Here is a 19,342-nt window from a genome sequence, read left to right as displayed (position 1 = left end):
TTATTATCAATAGTAGTGATTAAGAATTATAATTATGTATACAACATAATGTTTAATAAGAGCCAGGTACTAAATAAAATGGCCTACATACTTTATTACATTTAATTTTAAGCAATTTTGTGCAGTAAGTATCAATAATCTTATTTTACAAATTAAACTAATTATTATAGGTCAGTAGTTAATGTTAGAACTAAAATCAAATACAAGTCTATCTCTTGAACTGAAATATCTCTTGGGAGATATTCAGTAAGTTTAATGAAACTAAATTAGATTTTGATTAGGTATGGATAATATATAGAAGATAGATAATTTCCTAATTTTTAATCCAGTATTATAGAATGCCTACTTTCAGCTATTCTCTCAGCCACATCATATATTTTTAGGCTCCAGTGTTTCTGATAAGTTTTTAACTTGCTATTTTCACTCTAGTGGAAAAACCTAGCTCATTTACAGTAAGATATTTACAGTGACTAAGCATGGTGAATGAGCAGAGTAATACTCCTTAAATGATAAGGTAGTGAGTCATAGATGGGAACTTGGAAAGAACAAGAAATATACTGTATGACAATTAGAAACCTTAATGATCAGGATGCTAAGCTGCTGGACCTCATCCTACAAGATTAAATATATAAAGGACTTTGCATATATAAAAGATAATGATAGGAATTAAAGGTATTGCAAGTAAGAAATCATTAACTGAACATATGTTAAATATTAAGTACACAGTCTGAGGCAACTATCAAATATAAAGCTGAGAATAGTGTAAACATATATCTCAGTGTGTAGAGGACAGTTCCTTTTATGCCTGTTGTACTAGTGTTTTATTTAGATCAATCTTTGTCCAAGATTTTTTAGTTTCTAAGGAAATGCTATTATTAGTTATATTGATATAAGCCAGATGTGTTTAAGAACTTCCACTTGGACCGCCAGTTTCTGCTATGATCTCATTTAATAATATGTGAGGAGCATGTGTTTATTTTTGTATGTTCCTAAATCTAAAATGTATCACAAAATAACATCTTTTTTTTTCCCCATTGCCTTCCAGATACGATGTAGTTAACACTTCCTATTTGAGGACTTCTTCAGGGTGCTTGCTACTAAGAGAAATGTTCTTAGATAGGAGCAGTAAGGAAAGCTAACTCATTCTGGTTATAATCTTAGTGGGAGCAGGTTGAAATATTGCTGTCAGTTATGCCATGGTCCAAGTTGCAGAATGTGATTTTCATGAAGCAATCAGTCCACAGTAAATAGGTTAGCTGGAAAACAGGGTAAAATATAGGTTTAGTGTATATAAAATATTTATGGGAAATAGAAGTTTCTATGTAGAGACAAATCCAAATGCTTTTTTAAAATTTATTCATTTGTTATATATGTTAATCTGTACTTACTTTTATAGTAATGCAATTATTTTTATTTTAAAATGATATAATTTGACAGCATATCAATAAACTAAAAAATGAAAGTGCATGTCTCATGAAAAATTACTATCCAAATTTCTATTTCTCAAAGTTGATGCCATGCAGCTTACACATTTTGGGAATCTAAGAATATCACAGATTACATGGAAAACAGACATCTGAAGTTGTTTCAGCATCTACTTCAAAATGTATCACTTATATTAAAAACAATATGTAGATGACAATAATATAACATGTACACTTGAAAAATGTACATTTATATACAGTTGTGAATATACATTTATATATACCTGTGAAGCATGACTTTTCATTTAGATCAAATGATTTTCAATTTTCAATTAGTTTTACTTTGGGGTATGTGAGTATGAGTGTTTATAAAAGTTTAAAAGAAAATAGTGTTGATGTTAATGTGCTTAATGAATGGCCGGGTGTGGTGGTTCATGCCTGTAATCCCAGCACTTTGGAGGCTGAGGCAGGCAGATCACAAGGTCGGGAGATTGACACCATGCTGGCTAACATGGTGAAACCCCGTCTCTACTAAAAATATAAAAAATTAGCCTAGTATGGTGGCATGCACCTGTAGTCTCAGCTACTTGGGAGGTTGAGGCAGGAGAATTGCTTGAACCCGGGAGGCGGAGGTTGCAGTGAGTCGAGGTCATGCCACCGCACTCCAGACTGGGTGACAGAGCGAGACTCCATCTCAAAAAAACAAAAAACAAAACAAAACAAAAAAGAACATTTTGAAGTTAAATTATACCAGATCCACATCAATGTATATACATTCATGCATCATCAAACAATTGTATGCATACCTAAATGGGACATATTTAGAACATACATCTAGAATAGCATAAAGCAGATCAGTATATATTACCCTTAAATCTACCATTTTATTTGTAGGAAGAGTATGTGATTTCTACAGGGAAGATAATGACAGCTATTCTTTAAATATAGCTGGCACATATTCAGTGTTCTGCATTCAAACTCAGGTAAAGTTACATTTTAAAAACATTGGTGATATTAAAAAATATATTTTTAAGACACTGGCTAATTGTGTCTGGGTCTCAATTTTTCAGTTGCATTGGGTAAATAAATCACAAATAATCAGGTATATCACAATAAATGATTTTGGTAAATACCCTGTAGTATGAAATATAAAATTTTAGAGTTGATTTTTAAAAATTATGAACTGTAATTGACTATATACACTCAATATATTTTTTAAATATAATCAACTATGGATATCTTTAGATGAATTGAATAATTGATATGCTGTCATATATGATATTATTTGGAATAAAAGTTCCTATGCAAAATTATAAATTTATTATATTTGTTTAAAAATATTTAATAGTTTAATATTAAATAGTCAAATTTTTAAATCCAATGCAATTTAAATACTAAAGTTTTAAATCAAAGGGTAAAGTTAATTTCTAAGAAAATATATAGTTACGAATTTCAGCTTTTACTAATTAAAAATATATAAATCTAAAATAAGTTGCATTTATTTGAAGTATTAAAGGTTTAAAAAAAAGCAAAGAAATGTTTAATTTCTTTTGAAATAGTTAGGATTGCATAAGTCATTTTCCATTACAAAAGCCCTGATTTTCTAAAAACAATTTTGTTTCTATTATATCAGAATGACAAGCCAATTAGACAGAAGGTGATATATCCACTGTCTCACATGAGTGTTCCCATCACCAATACCTGTTCATAATACCACTCAATGAATTAACCTTTCAAATATGCAACTATATTTCCTGCAAAATGTTTTCCAAATAATGAAAAAATATAAAACTTCACTGGCCTTTGTTATGGGCTTTCATAAGCATAAAACTTTTCTTAGTTTCTATTAGTTTTGAGTACAGAACAGAATCACCAGGGAAAATTTTTATTGAAATCCGATTGTAATCATTTCACAGTTTCAATCCAAATTCCTAACTAAAACAACAAGAGAAATATTGACTCATCTTCAAGGTGTTCTTCTATCCAAATAACAGATTATAATGGACTAGGAATGTGAATTGTGTGTTTCAAGCTTCATGTAGTTTACCTAGGTCCTATGCTGAGTGTGCTGGGTTTTGTACTTATCAATCAGTAAGAAAAGAAGACATTGTTGATTTGAGTACACTTCATTGAAGAAGAGAGTTATTTTTACCAGGAGTGTTTAAAAACCATTTCTGTGGAGAAGTAACTATTCTTGCTCAGTATGAAGAAAATATATAACATCGGATTTTTGACAGAATTCTTGCCATAAATATTGGCTTCCAATCCGTGTTAACATACATAACATTAATTCATAGCCCTTTAGCTAAATCCATATCGTAAACTATTTTGTTGGTAGGCTTTTAAAGAAAATCTTTTATTTATTCTATATCATAGATTTGGATGGAATTGTTTTATTCAAAATATATTAAAATTTTTGACAAATGGCAAGTTTTCTTTTCACAAGCCAATGTTATACCTAAGGAGATAAGGATTATAAGTATTTAGCTATTTTCTATCAACTTGTGTTGACATTTCTCAGAAACACAATTAGGCAATTTATAATTGGCCTCATTTTCCCGTAGGCTTTGATTTTATACTTGGTAATTTATTAAGAACTAGAGTGATCATGCTCAATATAAATTTTACCTGTCTACACAAAAATCTCCTGGTTCTGATATAAAACTATTGAGGATCATAAGTTGATTTAAATAGGAGAATGCATGAAAGTCTTTGTGACTTTCAAATACATGATTTATTAGGTCATTTGGTTAGAGGGGGAAAGGTAAAAATGATAACCTAATTCTTAAATTAGAAACTCAATGCTACTTCCTATTGTCTGTCTGGTTTGGGAGCCAGGTCACTCACCTGTGTCATCCACCAAGGTCCTGTATCTTCCTTCAGTGAATTCTGTTGCTGAGTAGGATTAAATTTCATTAGTATTATGTAGAACTACAAGGTGTCCCCAGCTGGTATGAATGACCAGTTTCAACTTTTGAATCACATTTATAATAAATATTTAACAATGTAGAAAGTACATTTTTCACAAATTAGCTATAAATTGCCCATTTGAAATGTCTTCTAATTTTTTTTTCTGAAACTCAACCACTACTCACCAAACCATATACAGTGGAATACTGGTATGTTCTCCAGCAAGAACAGGTCATAATATTATTTTTAGCATCAGAAACACTTCATAATATCCAGTAGAAACAAATAGAGGTATATTGTTCTATACTTTTCAAATTATTCACTTTTGTGTGGTCAGAGTACATGACCTAATTTATAAAGAGTAAACTAGAGTGTTTGCTTTGTAACTAATTTCAAGTAAAGTGTTATTATGTAATTGGGTACAGGCGATTAGAGTCATGAAATTTGACAACCGTTTTGTTATAAAATTTTTGTGTAAATACAGATCATTCTAAAACAAGATTCATAACGTTTGAAAAATAAAAAGTACAGGATGTTTATATTACTTGCACTTACTAAAGGCATATACCACTTCTGGCAAATGTGACCATAACCAGATGGTCTTGATGTTCTTTCACTTAGCCTGATGTCAAAAGAAACTAAAGTGTAAACTATATGAACCATTAGCTTCTGAAGACCTGATTTTCAAAAAGAGAACAAATTTTAGAACAAATCTAAATAGGTAATTAGATCAAGAAAAATAAACATAATAATTGGATTCATAATAATTTTATGTCTAGTTTGTCTTTCAGGTAAAACCGCAGAGATGGTGGCCACCCATCCTCCGGGAACTCAGTTCATCTCAAGCAATCTCCAGCCTGCTGCCACAGGCTGGCTGGAATTCCACGCCAGTGGGTCTTAACTTGTGAGGTACCATGGGAGTTGGGCCCACAGAATGAGGCTGCTTGGCTCCCTGGATTCAGCCCCATTCCTAGGGGAATGCACGGATAGATTTCCTGCCTCACCGGAATTCCCAGGGCTGAGTGGCCACTTCCCCAAGGGTCTGCACAGCTATCTGCTTCGGACCCAAGGCCCTGGTGGTGTGGACTCACGAGGGGATCTTGTGATCTGCAGGTTGCAAATATCCATGGGAAAAGTGTGGTGTCCTGGGTGGGGCCGCATAATCACTCACCACTTCCGTTGGTTGGGAGTGAGGGGTCCCGGTGGGCCAAGCCATCCGCTTAGTAAGTGCCAGTGCGAAAACCCGGATATCTCATTGAAAGTGCAGATTTCACTTGCCATTTTCATTCACCTCCATGAGAGCCAGGGACCACAGCTGCTTCTCATCCGCCATCTTGGCCCCCTCCCTCCAGTAGTTCTAATGAATTTAGGATCCCTCACTGTATTCGTTAGTCATAGCTCACAAATCATGTAGCAATCGGAGTGAAAAAGATGAACAATCATGGGGACATGAAAAAGAGGGGCAAATTGTGCTATTTGACTTATATAAAATAATTTTTGGTATATAATAAAAATGTAAAAGATTTTAAATAAAGTCTAATGTCAGCCACCGGCATCAGTTGTAGAGAAAGGAGATGGGGAGTTCTGCTTTAAAAGCAGAAAAAAAAAAAAAAACCTTTCACTTTTGACATAACATTTACTTGCCATTTTGAATCTATGGGGCCTCTGTTCATTTACTGCAAAAAGTGTGCATCTTGATAGAAACCTTTTCAGGGCTATTAAATAAAAGATACACAAAATACCTGGTTTCTACTTATTACTGAATAAACAATACATGTGAAAGAACTGGTAAATGATTATTTTGTTTGCTTGATTTGTATGATTGTACAAGACAGAATAGATGAAAGTACCTGGCATGTCTGGTACTTGACATGACAGGTATTTGACTAGATATTTTTAAAATATTAATTTCCAGTTCATTTTCAGATGAAAGGAATTTATTCTTGTTCTACACTCAGCATTTTTATTTGCAATAAAATTATATGTTTCAATCAGATTCCTAACAATACAGCATCAAGCTGATCAATGTGGAAATTAGTAGCCCTGACCTATAGTGCCCTGTGCAACTGTATTTTTTAAAAAATTTGTTTGGTAAATTATTTTCCCTAGACTACAATTGGAACTTGAAAAGTGGACTCATCCAACTGACGGTGTGAGAATTATTTGCCACATTTTTTTCTTTAACAGAATCTAGTTACGTTTTTAGCTTATCTCAGAGACCCTGGATTCATTATTTGCTTCAAAGTAAATGTTTAAGTAGAGGAGAAGGACTAAAGTATGTGCTTTTTGCACAGTGGTGGTTTTTTGTGGGTGATGTGCCTTTTTACTTGGTTTCATTTCTATTATAAAAGTAGAAACTAGGGAAATAATTTACCTTCGATCATGATGCAGTATGTTTGTAAACCTTTATCTCAGATCAGCTATGAAAACAAGTATATCTTTTAGGGGAATGCAATTAAATCTCATCCTTAAAAATATGCATCTCAAAGTCACAGGGGAAAAGTTTTGCTATGCAACTTCTTTTGGAATTTCTTTACTTTTAAAAACTGACCAAGTATAAATATAAATTTTAAAGGAACATACCAAAATATAATAAATCTGGAATCTGTGAGTAGTATAGCTATAAATTTTGTCTATTTTTACCTAGAATTTCCCTTTCTGGATCTACTGTTAATGGGCTTTCTGTCTTCTGTTACTTAATAAATGACATTAGCTGTACCTAAGTCCACCCATAATACTGAATATTTTCTTATGAATATAGTTCCGGTATATGCATACTACTTTTAAATTTCCCCTTATTTATTTCTGTAATGACAAAATGTTTATTTGGAGTATGTCTCCACACTTCAATTAATTTTTAATCATTTAATTTTGGTAAAAAAATAAGTTTCATAAGCAGCCGTCACATTTACGTCAGTGATAACAAATAACATTATGACATTTGCGTAGTCATTAATGGACTAATATTTAGTTGAAAATAGAGCATATTTAAGAAAAATTGGTTATTTTCTCAAAAAATATTTGAAGTAGAAAGGCAAACATCACAAAAGGACAAAACAAATGAATGAGCTGCCTGTTCAATCTTGTCTTTTTGGAAAAATGTAATTTTCAAAGGGCTTCTTAAAACATTGAATATCTAAGCATTTTAATGTTGTGTTTGGAAACTGATGCTAAAACCCAAGATTCAAGTGGTGTTTTAGAAAAAATAACTTGATGCCAGAGGACAAGAAAGATTGTCGATAAAGAAACTAATTAGGAGGCCTTAACATCCTTGAAGGGTAAAGGCACAGGTTGAGCGAAGGTGATTCTGTATAAATGGAAATTAAAAGATGGATATCAAAAATAAAGCCTCATCAGACTTGTGGAATAAAGAGATACTGTTTCAAAGCCGTTAGAATTCTTAAAGCTTAAATTGGGTATTTTAATCTTGCTGAGTAAGACAGTTGTGGCAATATTACAAAAGTAGAGTAGTCAGAGAGAGAGCTAGTTTTCAAACTGGTGAATGGGTATTAAGATTAATAAATTAGGAACCAAACAATATTGGTTGTAAAGTGATTAAATAGTAACAGATTGATCAAGCTGATTTAGGAGAAAAGGTGTACAGAGATTTATTCGTATTACATACTCAATGCCATGATGTTCTAGGATTGTAGATTCATTTTGTTTTGTCACTTCAGACCTTTACCAGTTTTGCTAAAAGGAGTTGTGATTTCTTCTCTGGGTGCCTCAGTACACAGAACCAGGAAACTGATTGCAGCCAAGAGAATACGATTTACAGATACAGTGGATTTACACAAAGAGCTATCAAGTTAGAAACAAAAAAAAAAGCCATTTCAATTGTATTTAAAAAGTAAAGCAGCCAGCCAGAATTTTGTAAAGCATATGGGAGGGAAACAAAGAATCTCATAGAAGACAATTGATAAAGAATCAGTACTCCATGAACTTTGTGCAGGTACAAAGGAAATTATGATTTTTTTCTTGTTAGAAATAAAAGCTTTGAAGCAAGGAATGGACATCCCGGTATAGTTGAGTTAGACAAAAGAAGAATAGGACCTGAATAAAGAGATTCACACTGATTCACATTAGGGTGGACCCATACCAATTTTGAACCAGATCGTTTAGTATCTTGGCTTCCAGTTTCTAACAGAAGTAACAACAAATTTGACTTAATGTTGCGACTTGCTTACAAATATTCTCCTTAGGATGTTATGCCCTGTGCTAAGAGCTACTGTATTCAGTCACTGATACTATATAAAAAATGTACTCATGCCTGGCACATGAAAGCAGGCATCTAAGCACAGTGAGTCTTTTAGAAACATTCTGCCTAGAAAGTGGTTATTAGAGAAGTTAGTGGCCATGTTAAGTCATATCCATTGGGAAGACAGCACTCCATATGACACGCACAGTAAAGAGTGAAGCAAATGGCCGGGCATGGTGGCGCACGCCTGTAGTCCCAGCTACTTGGGAGGCTGGGGCAACAGACTCGCTTGAACCTGGGAGGCATAGGTTGCAGTGAGCGAGATCGTGCCATAGCACTCACTCCAGCCTGATGTCAAAGTGAGACTCCATCTCAAAAAAAATAAATAAATATATAAAAATAAATAAATGTGAAGCAAACCTGGGGACTTGAGGAAATAATATTTAAAACATCTAATAATTATTGGTCACTTTATGGATACAACAAACATTCAAATCACCCATTTATAATATTGAATTTAAATCTAACAGCAAATAGATGTGAATCTTGTTATAACGTCTACTTTACACATAAAAAACACGTGAAAATGTGTGATATGTTCAAGTTCCCAAAGAAAAAATAAGGTGGAGCAGGATTGAACTCACTTGTATCAAATCTAAAACCTTACTGAATTAATAAATGTTCTCACAAGGTGAGGTTTTCTTTATGTTATTACAAGTTCTTTGCATATGTCTTCACAGATACATCTGTATTAAATGTTATTATTTATTGAGTTGCTAATAGTTCATCAGGATTCATAACAACTCTATTACACAATAATATAATTCAATTATATTATACATAAATCCTAGATTCCATAAAATTAAAAATCAATGCTCTAATGAAGATAAATATTTGGGTATAATTGATTTCAGAATCTCTTTTTTCCTTTTCTTTTGATAAAGTTAGCCCTGAGATTGATGATAAGGAAGTTTTGAGGTTGAGAGATGGAAATCATAATTTTAAAAGAGAAATCATGGTATGAACTTCAGTACTAGCCACTACTATTTACATCTATTGCTGAAATATTCTATAACTCACATTATAAATGCTCATATTCATGGCCCTTAATTTGAATGCATATCCTTTTAACGTTTTACTATAAGTTTTACTATAAACAGCAATTTCTTCTAACTAATGAAAGATGCGTAAAGGGACATACAGTTTATGGAGTCTTTTTCTCGAACATTACAATTCACCCAAATTCACATTATTAACAGGAATTGCTGAACACTATTTCTCTAAAGTATTCTGCACACTAAGCAGTTATTGTCACAGTTTAACACTCGTGATTGCCACAAAAGAGATGGGAGAAAAATACCTTGGCTTTACTTGACAGATAAAAGTAAATAAGTGCAAAATTCTAAAATAACCGACTATCAGATCATCTGGGTCTGGGAATTTCAATGAACTGGACACAGAACAAGTCACCTCAGTGATGATGGTGAGAAAATACCTGGGGGGATTCACAAAAAGGAGTTTCAATTACAGACTAGTTCTGCATAATAATAGTGAATGATTCTTAGCCTTTGTCATAGAAAATAGGTTGGTTTCCAGATTACCTAAGGATGTAACAGAGAACTCCAGAGGACAGATGGGAATCCTGAAGAAAAATAGAAAGGAAAAGAAAGAAAAAAAGAAACTGTACAGTCTCATAGACATTTTGGTGATACCTTTCATAATGTGAATAGAGGCTTAGTGAGACCATGAATAGGCTAACAGAAATTCTAACCATTTCCAGTTGTCCAGAAATGGCAAATTTCCAAGAGGTCCCTTAAAAGACACTGAAGTGCATGAAGAGTAGACAGACCTAGGCTACCTTAACACTGCCGCTTGGAGCATTCTTTATTTTACACATATTGCACAACGTTCCAGGCTGTTTGATATCAATAGTAGTAATCTAGGACGTATAAATTTATTTATCATTTATTATATGATTTTCTTGTTTGCATTTTCAACAAGAAAGGCTGCACAGCTAAATTCTTTACTTGCAATACAGTCTAGCAATTTAAATTTGTATGTAATAAAAATGTAACATTACGTTATGTTGTCTATGTTTGTATATGTCATTTTGTGGTACTGAATAGATGAAATACTTCTATGAATCCAAGTTTTTATAAATCATTGATTTAGCAAACATTTATTATGTACCCATTATATTTGAGGCACATACTAGGAAAATGTGAGATCTTAAATATGACATGATTGCTCACTTCTTTTTAATCCTATATGATTTCTATGGTAATATCTTTAATATTTTAATATTTAATAACTTTCAAATCCACCTTATTCTACCAAAACACATATACATTCCATGTGGTTTATGTGAGTGTAAGCCTACTATACTAAGCTCAATAAGTATTTTAAAAATGAAAATTATGGCCGGGCGCGGTGGCTCAAGCCTGTAATCTCAGCACTTTGGGAGGCCGAGACGGGTGGATCACGAGGTCAGGAGATCGAGACCATCCTGGCTAACACAATGAAACCCCGTCTCTACTAAAAATACAAAAAACTAGCCGGGCGAGGTGGCGGGCGCCTGTAGTCCCAGCTACTTGGGAGGCTGAGGCAGGAGAATGGCGTAAACCCGGGAGGCAGAGCTTGCAGTGAGCCGAGATAGCGCCACTGCACTCCAGCCTGGGCGACAGAGCGAGACTCCGTCTCAAAAAAAAAAAAAAAGAAAAAAGAAAATTATGTATCATAATTTTACATTAATTTGTAACTAAATGTTTTATCCTTAGAATGCATCTAACACTCTTATAATGTCTGTACATTATCTAATAATTAGTTTTAAAAGGTAATTTTTCCATATTATCTCTTCCTTTCCTGACTCTTATAAAGATTGTTAAATCTTTATGAACTATGTAAGGATTTTTTGTTTCATATACTTCCTTTTAGCCACATGGAAAATAAATGCTGCTATATGAGTGAAGGACAAATGCTGTTATCCAAGAGGATGCAGTTCCTGGGGAAATACATGATGGATTAAAAAATCAAAACGGTTTGGTAGCAACACTCCCATTGCAGCTCACTGAAAAATCTTCTTGCTCTTGCTTGTAATTTGAATCACTTTTTGCTTAATAAAGTCTACCTAGTAATATGGCATTGGAGGTGGCTCCCACTTGAAAAGACAGCCCCATGCTGAAATGTCTAATAGAACAAAGTGGCAACTAAAATGTAGGAAGGACTGAGTGGCTGTGTTCAACATCCTTCTTTTATCTTTCAGCAAATAAAGTGATTTTTCCTCTTATTTTGGGCTGTGTGTGTGTAACTTTTAGTCTATAGCCATCTTCAACATCAGCTCAGTAGGAATTGGAAGACTAACGTAAGATTGCAGCCTGTATTTGCACATAGGCCAAAATGACTTTCCCCATATAGATAGTCGAAGTTGTTATGCTGTGGAGGATATGTGGATTGTCTTGCTTAAAACCCTTTCAACCTTCTTTCTAGTTTGTTTTTCTCTAATGCAAAACTAACTGGAACCCTAAAATCGTCATTTCCCAGAGGCCCTTGGAATAAACCTGTATGTGATTTAGATTTTGGCAAACTACTGCTGTCACTGAAAACTTAAATTAAAACTGTTTTATTTGGGAAATAGATGGACTGAAAGATAAATGTATCCAATATGCAGGTCTGCTAAGAAACAAAAGGCAAGGATCTAGAGCTAGATGCTGAAGCAGTAGCTTCTAGTCATCCTGCAATTGTTTGGCCTTAGCAGAAGCAGCAGCATTTTTGGCATCATGGCAGATACTGAGACACTAGGGGTTCTTCCTGAAGTCCAGGCTAACCTCTCTCTCTCCATCTCTTCCAATTATTCAGTATTTTTGTAAGTCTATATTAAATTCCTTTACAATCAAACTATCTAGAGCGTATTTCATTCTCAGCAACTAGACCATGATTTGTACTTACAGCATCAAGACCCCATAATTGTGTGGGATCATAGTCATAATGTGATAATATAAAAGAAATACCTTATCCTTGTCTATATATCTACACAGCTTTTTTTTGGTGGCAGTTGTGGGGTGAATATGGTTCTTGTAACCGGGATTAAGAGCTAAATACTGGGCCAGGTAAATAATAAGCACAAAATAAGTATCCCTGATTTATTATTCTGTAGCTTATATGCATAAGACTTTTAGGCACATATAAGAGCCCAGGACATGGTTCTTGTTTTTTGCTTTTGTAGCTCACACAAGGTGAAGTGTATTATTCTTAGTAAGAGTACATTGACTTTTTTTAAGTAGAGTGTATGCTCTTTCAATGAATTTCAAAAAAAAAAAAGCATTCCCTTTTCTACTGTACTGACAAATGTAAAAACCTCGGTAAATTTGAACCTGGTACCCTCAGTCTATTTGCTAAAGTAATATTTCTAACAACTATACCATTTGCTAATAACACATTTACTACATTATTTGTAAGATATATATTATAAACTAATATTAAAGACATACAATTCTTGTAACGATTTTAGAAATTATTATAAGCTAATATTACAAAAAAATTTTCTGAGCCTTTTCACATTTAGCTCTGCCAAAACTTTTTCTAGACAACAATCTATTTGGCTTGTTAACCTACTTGAACATTCCCAAAGTCAACACAATATGATACAGTTGCCCAAATTAAGAAAAGGAGCATTTGGTCATTAAGCACAAAGCCTTTTTAATTATTTTTTAAGAAAAGCCAGCCTTATTGCAGTATTTGTTTCTGAGCTCACTATTGCTAATTGAGTGTTTAAAGCATTTGTGGTATGATCCTAATATTTTGTACCTTTATCTCAGCTGCCTGCATAGCCAATTCTGTGGAAGAAGCATAATGATACTATTTAAGATCAAATTATCATAGACCAAATATTTACAGATGTGCTTTGCCCAAACAGTATAAACAGTAACTATGGCTTTATATAATTTTTAGCATTATCAACTTGCAATCAAAATTATCACCGAGTTTTATTTGAACTGTGAGGCTCTGTATATATAGTAATTATCTGGTACCAAATTTTTCCCCGGATCCTTCGGGAGAAAATAAGTAGGTTCAGTATGTATACAGTAAACTCTTCCAGATGAAGGCATCTGAAAGAAAAGACTCATACAAATGGTACCAGTTAATCTTAGCCATTTGACGTTTTTTCTGTTTCATGATGATCAAGCCCTCTGGACACATTATAGGAATTTAAACTGTTGTGAAATAATTTACCTTGTGATTTACATTTCTCAAGTGGCTAATCCTACCGTCTGTTAATTCTATCAATAACCCTCCCCCACTATGTTTCTATGGTCAGTTTTTAATTTTTACCTTTTTATATTTTTATTTTTATTATTTTTTGCCTATTTGACATTCTGCAGAACACTGTTTGTCTGTGTGTTTAAAAATTATGTTGTTTAGATAATTTCCACCTTCCTCTGATTTAGAAGAGATGGCTTATGACATATTCTCCAGCCAAATGTGTAATAAATGTCTGTGATTTGGATGCTCATGTTGACTAGACACAAAAACGTAAAAAGCTAAATGCCTGTTTCCCATTAAGCAGGACAGGATCTAGATTGACATAGAAACTAGGTTACTGTTTTCATACATTTTCCTTTCTGAGCCATTAATGACCTCATTTAATTCTCTACTAACAGATATATCCAGCAAAAGAGGGTACACCAGACCTGGTTTATTACCATAGATGACCACAGAAGACATTGACGATTCCTTTCTACCATTGGTCAAAATGTTCTTGCTGCATCCTCTTCGACTCCAGTATAGGTAAAGACTGGGTCAAGAATTTTCTTTTTCTTTATTTTTTTTTGAGACTGAGTCTCGCTCTGTCGCCCAGGCTGGAGTGCTGTGGCGCGATCTCAGCTCACTGCAAGCTCCGCCTCCCGGGTTCCCGCCATTCTCCTGCCTCAACCTCCCGCGTAGCTGGGATTACAGGCACCCGCAACCACGCCCGGCTAATTTTCTGTATTTTTAGTAGAGACAGGGTTTCACCGTGTTAGCCAGGATGGTCTGGATATTTTTATATTATTCTTAGGTAGTGCCTTTGCTGTAAGCCAGGGGAGATTAGATATTTGGTTGCTATTTTTGTAAACTTGAGCATGGTTCATATACTCACCTTAACAGTCAATAAAATCTCTATAGAAATGATCTGAGTCATTTTTGCTTATCAATATTTCTTGAGACTTAAAAAATCACTTCTAGTGAAGTTTTATAAGATACTATTTTATAGAAAAATCTATAAAAAGATGGTTTAGACATAGAGAAGAAGTGTCCAACTTTTCAATGTTGATACTTCAAAGGACTTAAAGAAGCATTTAAATGACCCAGCTTTTAAAATATATATATAGATAAATAGTGAGAAAATATAATTTATTTACAGGCATGCTATTAGTTGGGTCCAACCAGCATTCCAGTCTATAGCTACTAGGCTTAAATTGAGCTATTTGCCGTTTCTAAATTCATTTTAATCATTTTCTCTATAGTATGAATACTTTACAGTATTTATAAGCCATTATAACAGCACATTCTACAATGGGCAAAAAGATAATGTGTTCAATTATGTTCGACGATATCAATCTTTGTTCCTTTAAAGGTGTTACTTTAAGTCAATTTATCAAAATATGATTTTATTATTTCTCAGGAAAACTCATAGGCACATTTACATTTTATAATAAATTATCCTTCAAATTATCAACTTTATCATGTTAGAGATTGTTTCCATATATTAAACCTCTATTACAATTGTAAAACTTCTAAAGGACTATTTCATGTGTTATAAAATATTTTTGCTGAAATAACTATACAGTAATGCCTTCCCTGATTTTGAGAATTCTGGTAATAGATTGAAATTCAAATGATTTATAGCAATATGTTCTAATTTACAGTTATCCATCAACAGCTCCAAATGAAATATAAATTACTAAGATATTCTATCAAATATAATGCTTGAACTTGAATTTAAGCACACTTATATTTAATATTCAATGAATCATCACTCAGTGTAATTTATCTGAAATGCTAAATTTGAATATGAAAATATAAAGAATTAAATTAATAAATTTATTCCCACTGATATACACTGTAAAGTCCATAGTTAAATTATACTCATAAAAAGTTATTTTATTATTTTCAATGCTTGAGTAATAAGGAGTTTTTATCAGATTTACTTTTTCCCCCATGAATATGTCCAGAAAGTAGAGGATAAAATTAGTCAATAGGAAACATCACCTGTTTGTGCCAGAAAACATATGTATTTTATGAATTACAACAATTCTACTAATGAGTACAGTATTTTAGTTCCCAGGAAAACTGAGGCTTAAAGAAATGACATTTCCAGGCCGGGCGCGGTGGCTCAAGCCTGTAATCCCAGCACTTTGGGAGGCCGAGACGGGCGGATCACGAGGTCAGGAGATCGAGACCATCCTGGCTAACCCGGTGAAACCCCGTCTCTACTAAAAAGTACAAAAAAAAAAAACCAGCCGGGCGAGGTGGCGGGCGCCTGTAGTCCCAGCTACTCGGGAGGCTGAGGCAGGAGAATGGCGTAAACCCGGGAGGCGGAGCTTGTAGTGAGCTGAGATCTAGCCACTGCACTCCAGCCTGGGCGACAGAGTGAGACTCCGTCTCAAAAAAAAAAAAAAAAAAAAAAGAAATGACATTTCCAATGTCAAACTCCTACTAATATTCAATTTGACACTAATTTCACTCTAACACATGTGTTCTTTTTCACTAGTAATTCTGTCTTTTCACCTTTTAAATTTAAAATAATGTAAAATAGTCATAAATGTTACAGATATTGAAGATGATTAAGATATATAACAAAAAAGAACGGTTTTTAAAATGTGACAAATAGAAGAAATATGTTATTTAGCAGCCATTAAATATCAAGATCCCATGACACAAAGTCTAGATTTAACTTTTAAATAATCATGACAGGCAAGTGGGTAGGGATATAGAGAACACAAGATTCATCATATGTTTCATAACTACCGAAGTTGAGCAATGAGTACATTCGGTTCATTAAATTAATCTGTTTTTATATATGTTTGTAATCCCCTATCATTAAAAAACATGAGATAATTTGGGATTACCAAGAACACTTATTGATACAGGAAAATCCTATATTACCAAAGGAAAAGTGATGATTGGTTTATCTCTTTTTGAATCTATCTTAGGAAGGAAATATACCAAAAGTTGTCTTATATCTGTGGCAGGATATAATAGAACACATATTTTCTTTGTATTTTTCTATTGTTGGTAAGTATTACCCTGCACATACATCATTGCTTTTTACTCTGAAAAATAAGCATAATTAAAAGCACCAAGTATTGCAATTTGTATTTCAAAGTTTTTAAATCATGGAAGAGAAAATAAATTGACTAAAATACAAAATTTGCCTAGATGAGCTTATTAACTGATTAAGAATAAAAACTCCAACTATTTTATAATTATCATACATTCAAGACAATCAATTTGTTTGAATCGTAAAGGTTATTCTTGAATAAATTGTCTCAAGTTTGGAGTGTGTATGTTTAACATATGATACTCAAGTTGTTGACTTTATCTAAGTTAATCTTATTTTCTGAGTACAATAAAAACTTGTTGAAATGATATTAAAAGGAAAATATTGGCCAGGTGTGGTGGCTCATGCATGTAATCCCTGCAATTTGGGAGGCTGAGGCAGGCAGATCGCTTGAGCCCAGGAGTTCAAGACCAGTATGGGCAACATAGCGAAACTCTGTCTCTACCAAAAAAAAAAAAAAAAAAAAATTCTGGGCGTGGTGGCATGCACCTGTAGTGCTAGCTACTTGGAAGGCAAAAGTGGAATGGAAGGGTCTCTTGAGTCTTGGAGTCAGAGGTTGCAGTGAGCCAAGATCACACCACTGCACTCCAGCCCAATGTCAGATAAGACCCTGTCTCAAAAAAAAAAATTAAAATTCATTTAATAATTCATGTGAGGTTCAAAAATCTATAAGGAAATTATGCAGTTATCAAAATTATAGAAACAATACAAAGATTGATCATCAATATTGTATGAACATTTGTTTTTTGCATACCTGAACTTCTGTATGTAAAAACGATGCTACTTTAAAGAAAGGCAAATTACTTTGTCCAGATAAAACTGCTGGTTAAAAGAATGTGAACAGATTGTTTCATGATATGAAAAGAAAATACTGTTTTAAAAATAATCTCTGCATTTCCATCTGGGGAGAGTTTATAACTACTAATGTTTACTTTCAGTTAAAACGTAATAAGTGATGGAACTGTCATTAATGCTCTCCAATGGTTTATTACTATTATTGGCCATTCTTCCTTCCCTTTTTAATACCTTACTCTCTTGGGTGGGTCAAATTAAGCTTCTTCAAACTCCATCTCTCCCTTTGTGTTGTGTCCAGTACTAAACAACATCTGGATTTTCCCATGGTTCTCAGGGACCACTCTAGACAGTTTGCTTCAATATAAATTGGGCCTTCCTTCAATGTCACATGAAAAACCTAGCTGCATAATTTCCATGGTTCAGGGCTCTAGTCTTCATACTGAGAGGTATAAAAACATCTTATTTTATATTTTACTCAGTGTTTTAGCAGAATTGATGCTAACTTACCCTTATGCTATGAAATGTGTAAATAATTTATAAATAATTGATTGTATTTATTAATGGATGTGGGGATCTTAAAGTATTGTCCTTTCCTTGAAATTGAACGGACATTCCTTAAAATTTAGTGTGGTAAAGGAGAAAAGGAATTTATACTGCAACAAATAATTTCATGCAAATATGAAATTGAAATACCTTGAAAGGGCACAAACATTTCTTTAACCCAAATATATGCTAGATTTTGATAGGATGGCTGTACTTGGGAAAAAATTGTATCTGGTTGACCATCTTCCAGAGTCCGCACAAATGCTGCTATAAATGATAATGATAGTTGTTGCTAAGGTCACCTAAAAATGATTTCTAGTCCCCTTTCCCCCAAAAATGTATCAGCTGCTTACTTAGAAAATTAGGTTTATATTCAGTTATAGCACCAAATCACTTCTGCATGACTCTTTTTCCTGTACACCAGAATTTGGAAAATGTATATTTTTACGAATGTTTATCCCCTTCTAAATAGGAAGGATTGAACATAATAAAAGTATTTTATAATCTTAAAATAATTTAAGCATACTGGCCTCAATATTTTTATCTTTTTTTTTTTTTTTTTTTTTGAGATGGGTCTCTCTCAGTTGCCCGGGCTGGAGTGTAGTATGTGATTGTAGCTCACTGCAGCCTCAAACTCCTGGGTACAAGTGATCCTACTGCCTCAGCCTCCAGAGTAGCTAGGACAGCAGGCATGTCACTGCAGCTGGCTCTTTTTTGTTTGTTTGTTTTTGTTTTTTAAAAATGGGCTCTCATTTTGTTACCCAGACTGGTCTGGAACTCCTGGCATTGAGTGATCCTTCTGCCTCAGCCTCCCAAAGTTCTGGGATTAGTGGTATGAGCCACCATGCCCAGTCAATGTTTTTATTTATAGAAGGAGAAGGTTAGGCTATGAAACCTCAAATATTTCTTCCAGCAATAAATTTTTTAGATTTCCGACTGAGGAAAAGGGAACTTTCACCAATAGTATCTGCTATTTGCTTTTATATAGTTCAAGATATTAAAGCTACTGACTCAAGTATTCCTACTGCCTTGATATTCCCATTTGAGGCTATTCTAGCAGGAAATTAAACATTTTCTTGCAAATGCATATTTGCTTTCTCTTTTTATAGTAACTATTGAAAAAAACTATAAACAGATGAAAAACATACTCTGATA

The 19,342-nt window shown here is 33.5% G+C and overlaps 2 long non-coding RNA genes across 2 annotated transcripts in view; both read right to left on the bottom strand.

Annotated features, from left to right (window-relative positions):
- The window catches only part of LOC135968034 (uncharacterized), a 71,272-nt gene that overhangs the window by 9,355 nt on the left and 42,575 nt on the right, over positions 1–19,342 (bottom strand). The window lies entirely within an intron of this gene.
- Positions 71–4,407, bottom strand: LOC141408944 (uncharacterized). The gene is made up of 2 exons (XR_012426692.1): positions 4,272–4,407; positions 71–1,256 (listed from the first exon to the last, which is right to left on the bottom strand). It is a non-coding gene; the product is annotated as an uncharacterized lncRNA (long non-coding RNA).

This window comes from Macaca fascicularis, chromosome 17 (assembly GCF_037993035.2).
Source record: "Macaca fascicularis isolate 582-1 chromosome 17, T2T-MFA8v1.1".
Classification (NCBI taxonomy): domain Eukaryota; kingdom Metazoa; phylum Chordata; class Mammalia; order Primates; family Cercopithecidae; genus Macaca; species Macaca fascicularis.
The sequence above is the reverse complement of the archived record's forward strand: the minus strand, read 5'-3'. Positions and strand labels throughout refer to the sequence as shown.